Source organism: Sylvia atricapilla, chromosome 1, assembly GCF_009819655.1.
Source record: "Sylvia atricapilla isolate bSylAtr1 chromosome 1, bSylAtr1.pri, whole genome shotgun sequence".
Lineage (NCBI taxonomy): Eukaryota > Metazoa > Chordata > Aves > Passeriformes > Sylviidae > Sylvia > Sylvia atricapilla.
In genome coordinates, this window is record NC_089140.1 from 43,870,229 (window position 1) to 43,891,504 (window position 21,276).

A 21,276-nucleotide genomic window follows, 5' to 3' on the forward strand; every position below is an offset into this window, starting at 1 on the left:
AGAAACAATGTGGTCTGTAATCCATTACACTGAAAGCTCTGGAGGGCAATAGGAGTCACATGGCACAGAGCCATATGTATTTAAATTGAATGCCTTATAAAATGAGATGAATAAACATCTTGGAATAACACACCCACTTCTGTAAATTTACAGGTTGTACCAGCTGGCAGATTAAAAATAAGAAAGCAAGAAGCTGGAAGAGTTTTGACCCCCAAGAAGACCACCATTCTGAACCAATGGACTGTATGGATATAGATATGTTTGAAGGCATCTGCTCTTCCCATTACAAGGTAAGACACAAATGGATTTCTCTGCTGGTTTCTCTCTTCAGTTTAGTGAAGCTCTCTTTTGTGGCACTGCCCAAGATAATAGTGGAGGTGTTCTCCAAAGCTTGTTCAACCTGGTGGCTGACTTCTAATAACTGTGGCCAGTTATTAATAACATAAATGGATGATACACAGACCCAAATAAGCCTCAAGTTTCAAAAGCCAACGATAAATTTGGATCCTCAGGGCCTGTAAAATTCAAAATTTTATTATATGAAATATCTGTTCAGATGGCTCTACAGGTTGTCTATTTTTAGCATGTGCTAATAGAAGACCTTCCTGCTCACCTAAGGCATCTTTTTTATGTGCTTAATCATTGCTGTAGATTGAAGTAGACTTGAAACCTGAACGTAGTGTAGCAGCTAGAGAAAGTCTCTAAACTGGATGCCTGAAAATGTCTCTGACTGGAGATGCAAGTTGTGTCACTTTCTTTGTACAGTTTTAGTGTTTCACTTTCAGGATTGTTACAAAACCTGCTTAATTTTCCTCTTTTTCCCTCTTAGTAAAAATAATTACTTACTGGTCTAAGCAAAGGTAGTGGAGAGCTTGATAGATTTGCTGGGCGTCTTTTGCCTCATGCCCTGTCTCTTACTCTGAATGTTTCCTTTACTGAGTTGTTTTCAGGGAAGGTACAAAACACAGATTTTTCAAAAAGCCACTTGAAACTGGTAGAAACACTTGATAAATAATGAACTGGACTTGTTTTAAAGTAAAATTTCTCATTTTCGAGATGATGTAGTTCTGCATGTCTGGAGAATGGCTATGTGGGACTTCTTCATATTTCAACAATTTGGCTCAACACAAGTTTGCTACAAAGCAAAACCATACCATCTCTATGTTACTCAGGAGCTCAAATTAGGCAGCTGAGCAGTTGGAAAAAGAGGCAGCTGCAGCTGGGCTTAGCTGGTCTCTGCTTTAAGCCAGAGAGGCTGAAGAGAGGAGGTTCAGCTCAAGTCAGCGTGATGCCTAATTTCTCCATTTTCACCAGCCGGTGTTAAATTATACGGGAACAATCCTGTGCAGTGCACTGCCATTGCTTCTATTCTGTATGGAAATATGACCACCAGTGTTACCAGTCTGCCATTTCTACAAGTGTGAGATAACCAATCTCCTTCTTTTGTGGAAGAACTAAATTGAAGAGATCCTTAGGTGGGGAATGTAACAGACTGTGGCACTGCATCCTGTAGATATAGCGGGGGGGCTCCATTGCTTGCTAAAATAATAGGAATGACATGTATAAAATATTCAGAAAATGCAAAGATAAGCAATAGCAAACACAATTTAAAAGGAAAAACACATTAAAACTCTTGAGTACTTGGGACATTCCAGTAATTTTCTACAACTCTTATTAGGAAAGAATGTACATAGATCATAAAAATCTGTAGGATCTGGTCTAGATAGCAGACACTTCTCTAGAGAGTTTTATTTTCTCTACCAGATGGTTGTGTAAACTCTGGTGTCCACACTCAAGTGTCCCAGAGGAGTCTGTATTGCCACCAGTTGTTGCCAGCTCCCACAAGTACAAATGCCTGCTGGTCTGTGCTTTCTTGTTTGAGCACCTTTACTCAAGGTGTGTACAGCGGGAGTGGGGAATGGCAGCTTTGGTTCTGCATGTGTGAAGGGACAATGCCATTTCCTGTGCCACCTTGCCTGCTTTAATCATGTCCTTCTCTGGATCAGAGCTTCTCTGAGTTTGTGCTTCTTGGCACAGCAGGGAGCCCAGCCTTGGACAGGGCCTCTGGCTGTTGTGTGGCAAGTAATCCTTCCAAATAGGATTTGCATTCTTGCAGTGGCTGTTCTGGGCATAGAGACTGAATACATGGAGGGCAAATTGTGCTTACGCAGACATAGCTCAAGCCCAGCCATTCAGAACACCAGTTGATGACAGAGCTGCACACAAATTGAGTATCTGAGTATCTGAAAAGAACTTGTACTAGTGGCTAAGAAAAATGTACAGGGTCAGAGTATTCTGCAGTGTCTTAGTTAACTGGATTTATTGGTGCTGTTTCACAGCAGAAATGTTGTTAGAGCCCCAGAGTTGCTTTGTTACTTTTCGTTGCCAAAGGCTGTTCTTTCTGCAGTGTTGCTGTGTGGAAATGAGAGCTTGCAACTCAGCTACCTCTGTGAATGATCTTGGTGTTCACCTAAAACATCATCATTCTTTCAGTGCTGTGCACTCCCTGCTTTAAAGCACCTGAGATGATCTCCTGTCGTGGCTCTTGTATTGGTGTAGTGTGTGTATAGTATAGTTTATATTGTATATGTTTTATAGTGATTCTTGATGTTAGCTGAATAGAATAAATAGCTGGAGGTAATAGTGGCTTAAATCAAAGCCAGAATTTGAATTTTTGAGCTCTTAAGTTGTGGTTTATTTGTGGGCATTATTCTTGATAGCATTTTGTCTGTGTTTATCCAGTTCTGGCTGAGAAATGGTTGAAACACCAAACGAAGCTTAGGAACTGAAAGAACAAATGACCTTCTGGTTTACACCCAACACAGATATTCCAATATTACAAGAAACTCTGTGAATTTCAGTTGATATTCATTTGTCCTAGATTAGAAAAATTAGAAACTGAATAAAAATTTCATTCAACTCATCCAAATATTTTGTAGCTTTAGTTTTGTGGTGGGTTTTTTTGTTAGTTTCAAACATAAGGACACATTTTTTCTCCATATTGAAGCACTGGTAATTTTTAATTGAAACATTTATTTTTAAACTAAGGATAGCTGAATCAAAATGAGTTCACTTTGCTAGGAGTTTACAGTCCAGTAAAATAATTCCTTATAATTAAATTAAAAAAAAAAAAAAAAGATTTTGCTAATGACTTAGCCCTGTCTTTCTCCTTTCTGGTGCACTGAATTTTATGTTCCTATTATTCACTTTTCTAGAAGTGATAAGGGACCCCAGGCCTTGATGGAGCCTCAGTTGTTCTGCATACCATGTTGGGTCCCACATAAATTGCAAATGCATCTTTCTGCAAAGAATATATGATCAAAGAGGCAAGAAAGATTAGATGGGTATGACCCAGGAGCATAGGGACAGTTTCGTCATCATGGTAAGCAGTGCCTTCAGGAACCTGCAGGCAGCCATTTACATATACAACTCTGTAGCCTTGAGGTGATGGTGTTTAAAGGTGGTGGAGAATCAAAGCATTTCATCCGTGCAAGTGGGGAAGGATCCCACGTCATGTCACTATAGTATTCCCTCTATGCTGTTTTGATTTGAATAAGAGCAGGTTGATTTAAATCATCTTGGAAATGGGAGCAGGTTCTTGGCAGTGAGGGGAAGCCTTTTTCTTTTGGAAGTGAGTGTGAGATATAACTCACCTGTCCTGCTGTGTAATTTGTCCTGACATTTGCTGGCACAGTGAGATCTTACTAACTGCAGTGACATTTGCCCTGTGTGACATAATTCTGAACACTTTTTCATAATACTTCCACTTGAACTGAAAGCAGCCAAACTGTCTTTTCTAATTTCAGCCCTCTTGATCCCTTGTCCCCAGTGATAAGTTCTGCCTTGCAGTGTTTCCCAGTGCTGCCTGAAGAAAAAAAAATGAGATAGCAGCTAGCAACCCCAGGTTTTTCACTTGCTGGTACTCAAGATCATGCTAGAAGTTGCTGATCCTTTATGAGCTAAATCCTGAAGGAGTTAGCTTCACAAGTCAGCTCTTCCAAAGCAGACATTAAGATTCAGAAGTAACAACGAAGCCACCTAATAATCAAGTGAGTTTGTTCTTGCCTCTATTACTACTAACACTGGTCGCTACTCACAGAACATTATATTCAAAACCCATCAAAAGGAAAACTGTATGAACAAAGATCACAGTCCAAACACACAAAAAGCATTTTTTTGGTTTTGATGGGGAATTGTTTCAACTTTGTTTTGAATTTGTTTCTAAAAGGAAAGTATTCTGTATTCTTTAGTAAAGAATACCTAAACACTTGTTTCTGCTTATTCATTTATTCAAGCAGCCCGTGAGATGCAGCAGTTGTTTCTTGATGATTAGGTGGAAGATAAAGTTGTTTTGATAGCATTTTATTCATGTTGATGACACTGAATGTACATAATTTACTCCACTTGGTGACCCGGCCCTTACAAGTTTAATTACTATTTCTAACAGTGAATGATAGTGTATTTTTCAGGGTGGTAGGAGACAGTGGCGATGAAAATTCTTTTAGATGCAGCTAAGTATTGTCAAATGTGGTGGGGAATTCACCAGTGAGTGGAGGAAGCTTGGGATTATGGTGTCTTGTTTGGTATCTGGTATGGAAAATAATTACATTATTTATATTGTTATATTGCATAGAATCAGACTGTGAAATCTGATAAAAAGATGAACTTGCTATGAGGCTAATATAAGAGAGCCTTATTATAATAATAATATTATATAATATATAATATTATAATATAATATAAGGCTCATTACTGACAGAAAGAAAGAAGCAGGAACGTGTCTATGCAGTTGTCAGAGTGCTTCCTCTGGTTTCTCACCAAGCATAGAAATGAAAGCTGGGAGACTTTTAGGTATTTAATTATTTAGGCTGTTTCCTCCCAACCCATAATGAGCCATAGTTTTGAGGACAACCTCATATCAGCTCTGTGGGGTGGAGAAATGCCCTTATCCCACCCCCTCATACAGATGGCCACTGAGATTAGCCCAGGATAATGCAAAGCAGAGAACTAAATTCCACTTCTAAAACTAAGCACCAGACCTGGCTATACTCTTACATCCGTGGGCTGGTCTTTCTGCAGAATGAGTGGGCCATACCATGCCTGTCCTCAGATTAAGGGTCAGTCTGTTAAATTTCAGCTGTATACATTTCTAGGTCAGATTTAAAGTGAGTAAAAAGGTCACACTTCAACTCTTTGCTCTTTAGGAAGAGAACTGAAAATAGTAAATGGAGTACAGAGAGCTGCAGAAATTCAAGAGAGACTCAGTTTTCAAGAAGCAGGCCACAGTGAACTTTAAACTCTAATCTGTCTGCAAAGGTGAAATTGCAGCTGAGATAGCATCACTTTGTGCCAAGGAGGTCCTTGTAAATAAAGATCCTCATACAAGAAATTAAGTCAGTATAGAAAATCTATACAGGGTGACTTGTGTATTTGTTTTTGTATTTGTGCTATTAATTGCATGCTAGATTACTAGAAGCGATTCTTTAAAGCTCTGTTTGTGATTTAACCTTTTCTTTTTTGTTTCTGTTTTCCTCCTTCTTTTTATTCCTTCTTACATGCATGTGGTGATTGCTTAGGTTTAGTTAGATGTTAAACTGCTTAAAAACAAACCTTTGCAAAAGCAAATGCAAACATTCTTTTTAAAAACCTCTCTTTTGGCATTTAGCATGCCAGCAACAGTGCTAAGAAGCCAAGGGAAGCCAAGTAGGAAGGCAGAAGCACAAGTGAAGTTTCACAAGTAAAAGCCAGCATCATCTTCTGCGACTAGGTGTTTATGGCTGTGAAAAGCTTGCTGACTGCAGAGTTGTCAAATCAAAGTGCTTAAAAAGTCTGGAAAGATTTTGACTTCTAAATGTTCTGTAGAAGCTCGTTTTCATGCATTTCAGTGTGGGATTCAAAGTTAAACTGTTGGCTTCTTTCTAAATGTGAACAGGCATGGGAAACTGATATGTATGATAGACTATGTCAGGTGAAGGCACAGTGGTGTTTTTTTGCTAGAAACTGAGATGAAAGATGATCTGGACCTGGTCTTACCTGCAGGATCTGATTGCGGGTTTTTTGCATGGCTTTAGCTAATTTCCTAATTGTCCACCTTAAATCCTTCCTTTGGTTGAATGTAGTAATAGCTTGACTTTGGGAATGAAATGAAGAGGTGTAAATATATGTGCGGTTGCTGAAGCTCCAGATTGTTAAAAATGCCGACTGCTGATATTATACAACTTTGGTCTCATTTGAACAACATGATCAGCAGGCAGCATTGTCTAGGCATCCCAGTGAACTACCAAATAAGTATTTAATTCCCTAAATCCTCTATTGTGGTTGTCTTTTGTATGCATCAATGTCATAACTCGTGTTCTCTTTTACAGCTATCCAAAGAAAAGGTTGGTGCTTTTTTTAAAAGTTGTATTCTTTGTCCTAATACTTTTTTTGGAATACTCTGAAGAATTGTACTTCTTGCTCATTTGGTTGCATTCACTGCTGACTTTCCTTGCTCAGCTTAGTCAAATTTTGGAGGAAGGATATATTGTCTGTAAAATTCAGGTAGTTCAGCTGCTCTTCCTTTTATGCTGAATCTTTTTAATTTTCCACACCATTGTCCAGAAGAGACTTTCAAAGCCAAGAATGACTTCAGAGAGTCACCTTGTTCTGTTCTTTCTGATTTGGTCTTATTAGCTGCTCATGCCTTATCTTATGGTAAAGGCAATTCCAAAAATGGTGCAGTCAAGTCTTATTCTCAGAGCTTTTGTTTAAATTGAAAGATGTTTAACCTATCACAATAAAGATACTAATTTGCAATTGTTTTTTTCTCTTTTGAAATGTCATCTTCATGCCCTTGAGTATAATCTCTCTCAACATGATGTCTTAGGCAGACAGTGTTTATTTTATTTCCTGATTCTGTCACAAAACCTAACAGCTTTTAGAATGGAAGCTGTCAGGTACCAATTGGCAGGAACCACCACACTTTTATTTTTTACTTTCTTTGGCAACTTAATAGTACTGTATTCTTCAGTTTTCTGTTTCTCACTAGTAGAAAGTTTGCATCTTTCTTCATCTTTCATTAAGGCAGGACATCATTTATGTCTTGCCTTGATTTTCCCCTTTTGGAGGCTGTGACATCTTTCTTCCTTCCCCTTAGGCTGTTGAAATTCTTCTTTCATCTTCCTGCACCTTTCCAGGTTAATTTTAGTTGTCTGCTTATGGGTGATCAATCTGTTTTTATCCAGCTTTACACTAAGCAAAATCTTCTTTGTGTTTCCCTCCTGGGACTGTCTCATCCCTTGAACTTTTGCTCTGTGGAAAAGTAGAAATATTCTGCTTCTCAATCACAAAAATATCAAACATATTTACAGGCTAGTAGGTAGCTTTTTTTTTTTTTTTTTTTTTTTTTTTTTTTTTTTTTTTTTTTTTTTTTTTTCATACCAAAATGCATATCAAATAGATTTACATGGTGTCTCTTAATCTAATGCTAGCATTGCTATAGTCCTGTGCTAAACTTACTAGGCATGGCTGACATCATGTCTGTCTGTCTCTTGCAGCAGCAATTATATTTATATATAAAATTAATATATATATATAAAATATATACTATATTATATATAATATATGACACATATATATATATGTATATGAGAAACCTATGCCTTGTGCTCTTCACACACGTGTATAAAACTTCCCAGTGACTTTCAGCTGGGTATCTGCTGAGTTTCCAGCCTTGTTCCATCCAGAATCTTTTCTAATTTTATGTTGCTGCTCTCATGATTCAAGTTGCAGAACACCTGACTTCCAGGCTTAGAAGAGAGAAGGAAAGCAGGAACTTGTTTAAAAAAAATTTGGCAAGAAGTGAAGGTGGTAATTTTCAACAACCCAGTCAGAAATAAATTGAGAAAACTTAATGCCTTGTTTCTCTCGGATGTAACTGGTACCATGTATTTTAAAGTAACCTCAGAAATAAAAGACTGAAATTCATATGCTGTGCACATGGCAGATCACAGCAAAGCAGTCCTAATGAAATAGCAGTCCTTTCTCTCTTTACATAAGCAGTTGCTGGGACAGAAGTGCTGTGATTTTCTCCTGCACAGGTAGAAAAAGGCACAGAAAAGTGATGTCATGTAAGGGAAATGTTCCTCAAAAATTTCCCTAGAGTGCTGGCTTTCAAGTATGAAGGCTGTGTAGATTGATCAGTAGATCAGTTTGGGTATAGAAGAAGCCATTCTGCTGATCTTTCCCTGCAAAACTGCAGAAAATTTCCAACTACCTCAGATATCAGAAGCACCATCTCATCTTAGGTGTGCATCAGTTTCAGTGGAGCAAAAAGGAAATAATTGGCTGCTTTCTCAAATGTGTGTTTAGTTTTTAAGAACCACAGGGTATGGAGTACCAGCAGGGCTCCCTATGAATTAGATTTGGCTAGACGGCTGCCAGCAGTGACTCCTTCTTAAAAGGAAAGGGGATTTTCGATATCAGCAACTAATAGTACAGAACCAGTCTAGCACTCAGTCTGATAGCAGCGCCATTGAAGTTTGGTGCCGAGGCGGGAGCCTGGGAGAGAGTGGGGGAAGGCGTTGAGGGGGTGGGAAGATAATTCTCACACTCTGCACAAGTAACATAAGCTCTGTGTTTAATCTAATATCCTGAAATCTGACATGGATAGCTATCCTCAGGGGATGTTCACAGACTAATTGTAAGTTCTTATTTGACGAGAGGAGAACTCACTGAAACATTGCAGGAAGGGTAGCTGTGAAAATTTTTCCACACATTTTTTTTTTTTTTTTAGTGCTTCTTATCTCCAGTTTAACCCTACGTCTTGCTGAATTGCCTTCATTTTCCCTGTCTCATATGGGTTATGAAAAACACTCAGAGCTGCTACAACAATGGGATCATTCACTATTTTTCTTCAGACTTCTAGTAATACTGTTCAGTGGCTGTGGCACACAACCTTGCAGTGATGCAATGGCCTAGCCTCAGGCTTTCCCAGTGTTTTTTGTGCAATAATTAAATGTTACAATACCCTTCTGAGGCAGCATCTGACCTGTGTTAGGCAGTGCTCTGTGAGTAGTTACATCGTAATTATTGTAGCTATTTATGAGTGGTAGTATGGTGTTGGGTAAAATCATACAGATGCCATATATCCTCCTCCCAAGGTCTAAACACTATGATAACAGGAATGACAAAAATAGAAACTATGAGTCTCAACTCCTGGGAGAGTGATTTCATCATCGGGCAGTGTCTCTTCCCTTAGGACCTTCTGTGTATTTGGTTTAATCAACCTTCTTTCTACCTTTGCTGCAAAGAAGTAGTCTGACTAAATAAAATTTTAAATTAAGGTAATTGCAATATGGCATCTCTTCCATAGGGAGTTTGTATTGTCTTTCTTTCTAAGTTAGATATGCTAGGAATTATACTGAACTACTTGCTGTGTAGTCAATACTGCATGAAAATGGACAACATTCAAGTACCTTTTTGGAATAGAGTGCCTCTACTGATGTTGCAAAGCAATTAACAGTTCTGTTAGTTTTATTTGTTGAAAATCAACCAAAACACAACACTATTTTTTGTTTCCCTCATCCCTATGTCACAGCACTCAAATTTTTGTGTAGATGTTAAAAGCTAAGATTCTCATTCTTTAAGAGAGCCTGCACAACTTCACTCTGTTATTATGAGGATTATCATCTGAGGTGTAATCAGGTTTTTTTATACCTTATATTATGAATTATATATTTAATTATTTTTAAATAGTTAAAATAATTATAGTCATTTTTGCTTTCTAAATGCAACAAAGCTTGTGAAATGTGATCACCAAAGGACTGTTGAAGCTGATTTCTTGTCACTGGAGCTTACAAGCTGTAGCTGACAGCTGGGTATACTTGTAACTAGGTAAAGGTCAGAAGTAATCCACCTCTTTGCATTCTGGCACTGCAGACCCAGTCTAAATGCAGTAACTAGCTGCAGAGGTGGGTTCTGTTCAGATGTCCCTCCTGGCATGCACAACGTGATGAGAAAAGGAGCTAATGAAAGCTTAGTTTTATGTTTTAAGAGGGCTTGCCCAATTCCTTTTACTAAAGATCAGGCTGCCCACTGCTTTGCTTTAACATCACCATCATCCAAAATGCTGACTACTCCAGAATAACACTGACCACAAATCCTGGTCAGGAACAGTAAAAGTAGCTGATACCTACCATAGTGCTGCAGGGGAAGGGCAGGAGGTGTTACAGAGATGGGTTCTGTGCATGTTTGTTCACTGGTTTCTGGGACCAGTCCCATGGCTAAATTTATTTGCTCTGTCTCCTTCTGTTTTATGAACTTTGATTTATTTTTATTTATTTATTTTTAGGTTGTAATTTGGTTTTGGTTTTGTTAGATTTGGAGGGGTGTTTTTTATTTTGGTTTTGTTTGAATTTTTAACTTGGTGTTGGAAATACAATCTCAAGGGAATCCACAGGGGCATTTTCTCCCATTGGTGCAGCATTTTCTACTGTGAGGATAATCAAGTCTCTACTAAATATGAGGCAATCTTTAGTAATTTATGCCTGTGCCTTGGCTGCAGACTACAGATTACTTCATACATATTTTTGGAAAAGCACAGGAGATCTCTTACTGAAATTAAAAGTAAAATTTCTATTGAGTTAATGGTTGAAATTATTATTGTGTTTTCATGCAGTTGTTTTCAATGATTAAGGCAGGACATCACAGGAGAATGATGAAGATTTAATAGCAAGAAATTAGGGTTATTTAGAAACCATGGGGTCCTAGAGATCACTAAAGTAGGCATGACTTTTTTGAACATGATACTGGTTTCTTGTTTCCAAAACAGTTACGCCCCAAAGTCGTGGATAAAGTTGTTGTAAAATGTGCTTCTCCAGAAGGTGTCATCCATCAAGATAAAGAAGCTTATTTTTTGTTTGTTTCTGTTTTGGAACTATTTGAATAACCATGAATCAGTTACTCTCTCCCCCACTGATTCATGAGTCAATGTGAAAGATTTTGATCCTATGCTATTAGTGATCATAGTTTTAATTGCAATGTTTTTATGCAGTGCTTTTAGTTAGACGTCTCCGCTCAGAGTTTATCTTATTTTTGTTACTTTATGTACTACATGATTGTTTAGCACATTTGAAAATTATATTTTGCTCAAATTCAGACTTTCTTCTGTCATTTTGCAGTAAAACAGTGTTATGTTACCATGTTTTTATAATCTTCTGAAGAACACCATCATTTGATACCATCATCATTTCTGTTTATTTAAAAGGCTGGCACATTATAGTTTACTTCAGATCAGAAAAAATTAATGAACACTCCAGAATCATCAGGGATGAATGGCAAGCATTAGTTAGTCATCTCCACAGCTTTTCTGTTTATTACTTTTTATTCATAGGAAGGAAAAATTCAACTATTAATATTTTTATTCTTTGTTATTCAGTGAAGATATAATTCAAAATGTATCAATAGCTAACTGAAGAGTGCCATAGTAGTCTAATAAGATAATAAATCACTTTAAAAACTAGGTACTTTTCTGTACTTGTTCTTGATTCTGGACCATGTACTTTCAAGGCTATGTCCTTAAGCCACTGTCCTCTCAGATATTCTCTCCCAGTTATTAAAGAAGGTTACCGTTTGGTATGAACAGGAGTAGAGACTCGGGTTTCAAAATAATTTCTCTATTCTGACCTGTGAAATGAAATACCAGGAGTTTAATGTATTAATTTTAATTAATAATTACAGTGTATTTATACTGTCTTTCAATTCACATAATTACCCAGCAGATGATGGAAAAGATCATAGATAACTCAATTACTGCCATGCCAAAGCAGGATTGTTTCAGGTGTCATGTTTTCCATTGTGTTACGCAACAGAAAAAAATGGTACCCTTTTTGGTAACTTGAAGGACAGAGTGCCCATAATTTCTTCCTCCTGTCTAGGTAAGGTTGAGGTTCTTAAATGAGTTTTGTTCAGAGGCTCATTCTTTGTTGCAGCAGTAGTTCATCAATGTGGAATGACATTTGCTGAGATGAATCCGTGTGTTTTGTGTAATAATGGAGCAGTTTATAAACCTTAATGACTGGATGGTGAAATTGGAAGAGACATTGTGTGACCCCTTGACTTAAAAGGGTCTGAAAAAGTAGAATTGTTACTTCTTGAGGGTCTTCTCAGGTGGTTTATTAAGTGATTGGTTTACAGACTGCAGTAGACATTGGGCTTTGTATTCCAACCTCCTTGGAGAATTCAGTGGTAGGTAGGTTTTCTGGTTACCCAGGAAAAGTTGTGGATTCAGTACCACGTTATGGAAGTGGCTGTATTTCTTTACCAGAATTACTAACCTTGTAATCTAGAGAGAGAGGCTGATCTGTAGTATAAGTCTTTTCCGATTTTGTAACTCTTTATCTATATGAAAGGATTGGCAGTGCCTCCTACTCATATAAAGTCACCTTAATGCAGGTAGAACTTTTTTTTTTCTTCTCTCTTCTTTTTCACAGGTCACCAGACTTACTCAACTAAACCTTTAGTTGTATTTAAAAGATTACTTTAAAAACATTTCCTTTACTTTTTGCAAAATTACACTCAGACTCTTGCAGATTTCCAGTGTGAAAGTGCTTCAAGAGAGCCCTTTCTTCAAGCAGGAAGTTTTTGTACTCTCTTCTTTTATTATGGAGGAAAACATTGAAAAGTTACAAAAATTGAACCTTTGTGGACTGTATTGTCACTTAAACTAGCTACCATAAGTGATGACTGAAGGATGTACAGTCCAGCATTTATCTTGCTTGATTAGCAGACCCATTGACTGAATTTTGTTCTTCCTGACACTAAGGAAGTGAAGCTGCTTGCCCAGCCTTGCCCAGCCTTCTCAATTCTGGCCAGCTAATTTTCTCTGTAGTATTAAATGCAAACAAACCAAAAAGGACGAATGGTTTGTGCTTGGTTTTGAAAAGAGGTGTTAGATATTTGTTCCCATTTGTTGTCATTGTTAAGGAATCATGCTGACAAAAGCACTTTGCTCATGAAATAAGAGGAATGGAAGGAGAGGGCAAGGCAACATTAATACTACTGAGGGATGTGCATGTGGCTTGGCAAATGGAGCAAGTGGAGGAGGTGGGATCAGGGTTCCTGACTTCACAGCTGATGTACTGATTTTCTCATTTTAACTGATTTACTCTGTAACACAGAGTACCTTGGCTCTTCAGTACGCACATCCATAAGAGGGTTATGTTACCTGATTTAATTAAGGGTTCTGCAGATTATTTTGTAAAATGCTTTGGGAAATCTGAATGAGAAGATTTATAGCTGGATAGATACAGATGTAGAAATAAACACAGATATGCATCTTAGCCTACTGCAGTTACAGAGCACAACACTACTGCCACCAGTGGAATGGACTGAAAGAAATCCCCTGGAAGCTGTTAAGTAATTCCTTGAATCTTTTCTTACATGTACTGCATGCTGGTTTTGTTTAGCAACAAATGGGGTTCTATGCAACTTCTAGTCCATGGATAGAGGCAGAAGTGTGGAGAGAAACGATAATTTGTTGAGATTTTTTAATTCCTTTGTAACTTAACTTGTCATTAGAACCAAAATTCATTATTTCTCTCCTCTAGAGCTCTAGCTATTTACTTGGTGTTAAGCCACTGGCTTTTTAAATGGGAGAATTTCAATACGCAAGAATTGCATCTTGATGAGAAATAAAAAGGCTTTTTATTCAAAAGCATGCTTTTCTTGAAGACAGGGTGCTGGGTGGATTTTTCCCTGGTCAGCTTCAGGATGGCAATTTTTAGATGATTATAGCAGCTCTTCTCTGAATACTTCTCCTATGGCTTATCAGTTCCATGTGCAAATCACTCAGTTTTTAAACCATTTAACGGCTCTGTTTAAAAAACTATTTAAACTGCCAAAAATAATACCAACCTGTTCTTCTACAGCACTATAGGATTCATTCCCCTTGCTTTGTATCTTCCACGTATTTTTCTTTTAGATTCCTCTTTCTTCAGCTGTCCTTGTGGCAGTGGTGTTCAGATGAAGTAGAAAGCAAGAAGGGAGAGCTCCCTGAAAGTATTTTTGCTACACCACTGAGAGAGAAGCCTATTGGTGTGTTTCAGCAGGGGCACAGGCAAGAGGTAACATAGCATGAAAGGAAAGGTAAGAAGCCATGAAACTACAAGGGAACAGTATTTCTCAAAGAAAGATAAGTAAAGTCAAAGCAATGTGTAGGGCAGGGACACAGCTGGGGACATAAAGCAAAGGTGGTCAGAGCTTGAAAGTGGACAAATACCATTCTTCCCAGAAAGAGCCTTCTCTGGCTTGAGTCACCCATGGTGACCTGCTGACTTCTGGGGGAAAAGCTTTGGTCTCTTCACACTGAGTTGAATAACCCTGGGTTTTTAGATCAAAAGACATACAGACCTCTCAAATACTTTGATTCATGTTTTTTCTTGAAAGTGTCCTGTGCCATTAGTACATGGGACAAATTGAAAGAGGAGAAATTTAGGTTCAATATTAGAAAGAAATTCTTTACTCTAAGGGTGGTGAGACACTGGAACAGATTCCCTAGGGAAGTTGTGGATGCCTCAACCCTGGCATTGTTCAAGGCCAGGTTGGATAAGGCTATGAGCAACCCGGGAGGCGTCTCTGCCTTTTGAGGCTAGATGTCTTTAAGGTCCCTTCCAGTCCCTTTACATTCTGTCATTCTACGATTAAGCCATGCAATAAGGGAAAAAGCTACAGGGCTGCAGCTGGAAGGTGTTTATTTTGCTAACCAGTATGGCTGCATTAACATTAATAAATGTGGTCAGCATGCCCAGGGTCACTCAGGCCGTGAGCACAGCTAGCTGCATGCAGCTCAGCTCTATATAATCGAACATTTTTTAGTTTTTAGATGATAGACACATGTAAACTGCTTGCTTGGTGTGTTATGTGTAGATTGCTAACTCCTGAAGTGTGGGAATTGTCAAATCCAGGACAGTGACCCTTTCAATGATTTAACAGCGTTGGTGATTGATTTCCAGCACCCAGGGTGCAATAGGTTGGCTTTCTCTGAAGGGTATGGAAAGCAGACATTACAATGATAATGGAAGGTCAGAGATAGGCAGTGAGGATGTCCAGTGAATCATGTTGATCTTGGCATTCTTGACAACCCAAAGCCTTTTGGGTTGACTTTACTCCACCTTCAGGAACAGAGAAAATATTTTGAACAAGTTTTGCTTTTGAATGTCTGAAGTTTCTTTGAGCCTGAGGAGCTTGGCTGGAAAAGTGAACTGGGACAGGTTGCAAGTCTTCTTCCACAGAACTGCTTCAGTTTTTCTTAGAACTCTGCACAAGGAGAACAAGATTATTGGGACTTTATTCCATGAGGACCAGCTACAAAACAAGGCTAGAAAGAAGCACTTTGTTGTTGGCTGCACAAGGAATTGCACTTGCCAATGACATTATGTCAGTGTCATTGTAATGCCCATTTGCAGCAATGGTGTAAGCAAACTTATACTATGGTTTATTTCTAACTAATTAAAGTCTTATTTAGGAATGAGTAATTTGTACACTAGAATTATTTATTTATTTATTTAAAATCACAGAGGCAGGCATTTCATGCTGAGGTCTGCTGCCTCTGTAGTGCAGCTTATTATCCCAAAAATGGTCTGGGGTTGCTTCTTTCTGAATTCAGGCATCTGTGACGTTAATGTTACTGCGTTTTATAATTGGTACTTGATAGTTTAAGTGGATAATCAGCTAAGACATAAATGCAGCTTACCAGGAAACAATTGAGAATTTAAGATAATAAGACTGATTAGACACTGTTATGCTAGTCTCATGCTAAGATAATTCTGCTGAGTTGAAGTTGTACAAATAATGCTGTAAGATGCGCAGTGGTCAGGCAGGCCCCCATCACATATGCTTAACTGCCTATATTTGAGCAAACACTGTCTAAAAGGTAGTAAGCTCTTGTTAGTGAGAAAGATATGGTCCTCAAATCTAGCATCATAGACATTGCTTTCCTGAGATCTTTGCTCCTTCTTTTACAGAGGAGTTTGAAAAACAGTTAATAACATCTCAAAGCAGCCATCATTTTAAATACTTTTCTCCTGTTATCTAGACACTTTATTTTTAGATTAAAACATAAAGGGAGAAATGTCTTGTCCAGCATTACATAAGCCTGGTGGGTTCCAGCATTCTTTGGGAATTCTTGTGTACTGGTAAAGCAGGTGTTAATGCTCTGTGAAGGAGGGAACTGAGTGCATTTTTCTGGTGGGCAGGCACAAAACTGGCAGCGCACAATTTGTATAGGCTCTTAAATTGGGACCCAAGCCGTGGAAGGAGCCATGTGGTCCACTTATGCTGTTAGGGAAAGGTGAACAAAGAAAGCTTTATATTAGCTTTGATCCAAGCCTTCATGAGAACCAATTTAGTCTGTGTCACAAAAGATATCAGCCTTATTGTCTAGGCATCAAAGGGAGCAGACACAGAGCCTGGTGTGGAGGATGTTGTTGCTGGATATAGTGGCACAGGAAGGAGACCATTATTTGTAGCACAGGAAGAAGACCACTCACTCTTTTCCCAAGGCCTCATTCCAGTCCTGATTCCCATGGTCTGGGGGTGGAGAGCAAATGGAGAGAGTTCAGTGATGATAATTACAAGTTGGGTTTTTTTCTAGAGTACGCTTCCCTAATACCAGGAAGTACTTCTACTAAGAGGATTGACGTGTCAGTATCTTGTGCTGCTCTGGGACTCGCATAACCTGAATCGTTTGGATCCATTTCTCAGGTTCCTCTGTACTTATTAGGCTCATGAAATCCATGCACTCTGAGGAGCAGTTAATGCTCTCTGCAAAAGTGCTGGCTAATCCCCAAGTGCATGTTTGGCACGCCCTTGACAACTTCAATGTCACAGGAGCAGCAGCTGGAGCTGTGTGTCTAGTGGCCATGTGATGGTTGGTCAGAGTTTGTTAGACATGTGCTGTGTGTTCAGGGCTATTTAAAGGATTAATTTACGTGAACCATGCAACTGTACTGAATCTACTCTGTCATGCTTAAGCACAATAAATTATTCATCTTATTCCCAGTTTATTTTTCCTCCCAAAAATTCACCAAGGGGGAAAAAAACCCCCGTGAAAATAACAGAACAGCTTCCATGAGTGGTTGGAAGGGAAAGAATGAATGAATGAGTTTCCCTGGCTTTCCTGTTCTAGGCTGTCTGGCTGAAGCCAGCTGCCTGGTCTGTCTGGTTCCTTGATGTGAGTGAGCCACAGTACCAAGGAAGGATGCTGAGGCGAGTGAGTGGGGAGCTTTTCTGAGATTATTAAAGTAGAGGGGAAAGAAAATTACTGTTTAGGAAACAGGCTACCAGTGAAATGATTGCTTTTTTTAAGCAATTTAGGAGAATGATTGTTTTTTGAACTAATAGTTCCAGATTTCTTCTTTAGTTATTCTTTTAGGTCTTTACAACAGACTTTTTTTTCATAGTGGCACTTTTTTTATTTTTGGTATAATAAGGGTTGTTTCCCCGTGTCTTCCAGGCATAGGAAGCTTCACTTTTTTTTTTTTCTTTCTTTGAAGTTAATACATTTTCTTTGTTGTTCTTAGGCTGAGAATTTTTTAATTATTACTTTGTTTGTAGAAGTATGGCAAAAGTCCTGAAAACTGTTGTCCAAAAGGAACTGGCCTCCGTTTGAATTTTTGCTTTGATGCCAAGAAATTTCTGTAAAGGAAGGGAAAACTCTGGTCTCTGTGTCACTGAGAGCATACCTGAATTGATTTCAGTAGAATCTGTAAAATGGACGTCATCTTTAACTACTGGAAAAAGACACTTTGCATTATTGTCTTACTTCTTAGTAACAGTACAGTACTATTTCCATCAAGTTAGACAATTCTGAAGTGTGCTTAATGAGAATAAATATCTAATGGTAACTGTTCCACTAGATCAGCATTGCTGTGACTCAGGAAGACTGAGATTCTGATTTCTGTTCATTTTTTGAGGTACCAACTGTCCAGTGATCTGTCCTTCTATCAAGCTGCTATTGCTGATCTATACATTAACTTTCTAATAGAAAACTTTTTCCTTTCCCCCCACATATTTCTGGAATGCTTGTTTTATTTCTTTATGCGTATATTTATTGATTTATAGTACATCCAGCAAGATGAATCTGTGCGAAGAGCTGACTGCAATTCAGTGTGTCATCACAGCAGATTTTTTCAAGGAGAGCTGGAAAATCCCACTATGACAGTGACAGCCCAGCTGCACATCTTAAAACTTATTGCAGCTCTGAACAAGTCAATTGAACAATTTAAATAATGAAGTGGATCTCAAATGTTTTTATTGCAACCAAACAAATAGACACACAATGAGCACAGCCCTGCCACTGTTGACTGACATAAAACATTAGGAAATGTCATATTTCATGGTGCAGTTAAACACCCAACAGCCGTATGTCAGCATGGATGTCACATTTATATTGTAACTCTTGCTTTATGATGGCCATGATTTTTATTGATGACCCTTGCTGCCCATATAAAACATGTTTTCTTCTTGCAACTGTGTTATCAAACTGACATCACCCCTCTTCTTCCCTACTACACATCCGTGGATTCAGGCAATTCACCTGTTTAGTTGCTTTAAAAAAAATCACTCATAGGTTAAAACTGCAAGATGAAATTATAACATTTCTTACAGTTCCCATCACAAAAGTGTATGTGGCATGGAACCTTATGGGAAGGAAATGTCATATCAAAATCTTACATAGCAAGAAAAATGAACCTATCTCCCTCTAGAGATGCTGATTTTGGGATTTGGGAATGATCTTAGCTTTGATAATGAACTGAATACAAATCACTTGAAAAATATGAGCATGTGCCTTGTTCCTTCAGAGGAGTTACAACTAAACTTGTGGTTCAATACCATTTCCACTATGGTCAGCCAAAGATACTGTTAAAGGAAGGAAGTTTGTAGAGAAGCCAAATCAGCTCTCAAATAGTCAGTAGGAATAGGGGTTTTTTGATTATTTTGGCAGCTTTTACATCCTTATTCTTGCAAAGCTGGAAATACTGTGTGAATAGCATCCCTGTGGGAAAAAAAGTTGTATTTTATTTTCAGCCTGTCAGGAAGGGGGAGATCTGAAAGCTGGTTAAAATGAAAACCAAAGAAAATTGTTTGGATTGGGCTGCTGCCTGAAGAAAGCTTGCTCTGAATGCTGGGCTATGTTCTACTTCATGTTAGAAATGCCCCTATTGTTCAAACTGTGTCTTAGTAGATTAAATTTATTTAGCGATGTCAGCTGAAAGCGCATTCTGTGTTGGGATGGGAAATAATTTGTATGTTTTGTGGAAAGAAACCTGATTTGGTCAGGAAAATTACTTATAAATGCCAGGTACACCTGTGGCTGGAATTTTGGTCTGGTGACCTACTGAATTTACAGTCAGAATTTAGTTTTGAGTGAGATGGGAAATAGAGCAGGTTAGATAGATCTTTCTAGCTAGATGGGTGAGCACGTTTTCTAGGAATAAACAACTGACTGATTTTTTTCTTTTTCAAAGTAGTTAATGTTCTCCAGGGTCTCTTCCTTAACCTTTACAAGCAGAGCATAAACAGTGAGGCATGAATCTTCAGTGCATCAGTTTTACATCAGCCAGCACGAAGCATTCTGCTTCTAAATGGTGCTGAGTCCTCACTGTACAGCAAGGCATTGCCTGAACACGTGCAGCAGTTCTGCTTCTTTCTTGTTGTGTTGAACACACTGCATTTTGGAAGGTTTAATCAACAGGGCAAGTCTTGTACAGTTGTCAGTTGCATTTTTGTTATGAGGTACTCCTCTGACCAGGGATGTTTAGTGTCCCAGAAATTCCAGACAAAGGGTTGAAACTTTTTGCTTTTCCTTGTCTGTAAAATTCCTCAAGCAGTAAAAAAGGACGTGAAGAGTAGTGTTAATCACAGTTATCTGGTGTAATAGGCTTGGAATTCAAAGAAAGGCTGATAATCTTGAGGCTTCTGACGCGGTTCACTGCAAAAAAATTGCTCAGTCACATTGGCTGCAGGTCCTGTCCCTTTGCTTGTCCTGCTGCATGAGCTGTGCCGCTCATAAACAGGGTCGTGCTCTCCCCTGCTAAATTCTGTGCAAACCTGGTGTGGGTTTGCTTGGAAAACTGAAGATAAAAAAGCAGAAAAATAGAATTACGTGTTCTCACCTGTGTTGTCTGAGGTAAAGCAAGTTGTTTACTGACCTTTTCTTGCTTTAATGATCTCTGTGTTCCATCTCTTATTCCAGGAAGCTTTGCTCATCTGCTGGTACCTATGACTAGAAAACATTAATTTGGACGCCTGGATGACAAAGAATTGTTTATTTACATGTAGGCAGCTGCAGTGTTGGAGTGCATCCTTTGAGGATAAGGGCACATGATGGACACTAATTGGAAATCTTTGAAAACTGAGCATTATCTGCCTTGAATTATAACCTTGTGCTATGCTCTGCACAAGATCTGTAAGATCAAGGCAGAAAGTCTCATTGAGAACTAGGACAGAGTTTAAGAGGCTGCAAAAAAAAAAAGGCATTGGCAGTCCTAGAAATGCCTCACTCAGGGGAGAGTGGTTAGACATGCCTCTCAACTGCATGAAGAAGAGAAAAGAATTTGATGTGCTGTTGGGGAGTTCTAAAAGCTATGTTGTGTTAGTTCTGCATGACTTGTAGATCTTCGTTAATTTAAGGAAGTGCTAAGCCTTGAGACCTGAAGCAGCTGATCTTTCATGTGCAGAATTCTGCAAAGACTGCTTTGTAGGTTGGTTTTTTAGATATCTATGAGCGTTACAAGCCACTGTACAATGGGCACAATGAAAAGTATATAACCCAGAAGTACAGACAGTGAAAACTATTATCTCACCAGGAAGCACAAAAAGGGAACACCACTGAGGCAAGCAGCTGAGTGAAAAACTTTGACAAATGGTAACTTTTTCTCTTTGGAGCTTTTCTGGGTTTGCAAGGCTGCGGGTAGAAACCAAGCATCAGTTTTAGTGGAACATTCATGATGGCAATTACTGTCATGTGAGAGGAGACAGAGAGGAGGCAGCAGCCCAATGGAGAATTACCTTGTCATTCACCTAAGATGGCAGCATCTGAGTAAGGGGAACTAGAAGAACTGCCAGTTGTCTCTCACAAGGTGCATTGTCGTTGTAAGGTGTAAGTGCAGTGATGTTTGCCATTTTCCTTTGCAGGACTGCCTGGCAGCCAGGCTGCTCTCAGGAGCAGTATGTTGATTTGCAACAGAGAAAGGCTTGCTGTGTCTTTGTCACTTTGGGCAGTTTCTGTAGTAGACA

General features: G+C 38.7%; 1 protein-coding gene across 1 annotated transcript in view; it reads left to right on the top strand.

Moving 5' to 3' along the window:
* The first annotated feature begins 227 nt into the window (after positions 1 to 227).
* Positions 228 to 21,276, top strand: part of TMEM108 (transmembrane protein 108) — a 157,506-nt gene continuing 136,457 nt past the window's right edge. The window contains exon 1 of the mRNA XM_066320875.1: positions 228 to 290. The gene's annotated coding sequence lies outside the window, so the exon portion shown is untranslated. The remainder of the gene's footprint in view (positions 291 to 21,276) is intronic.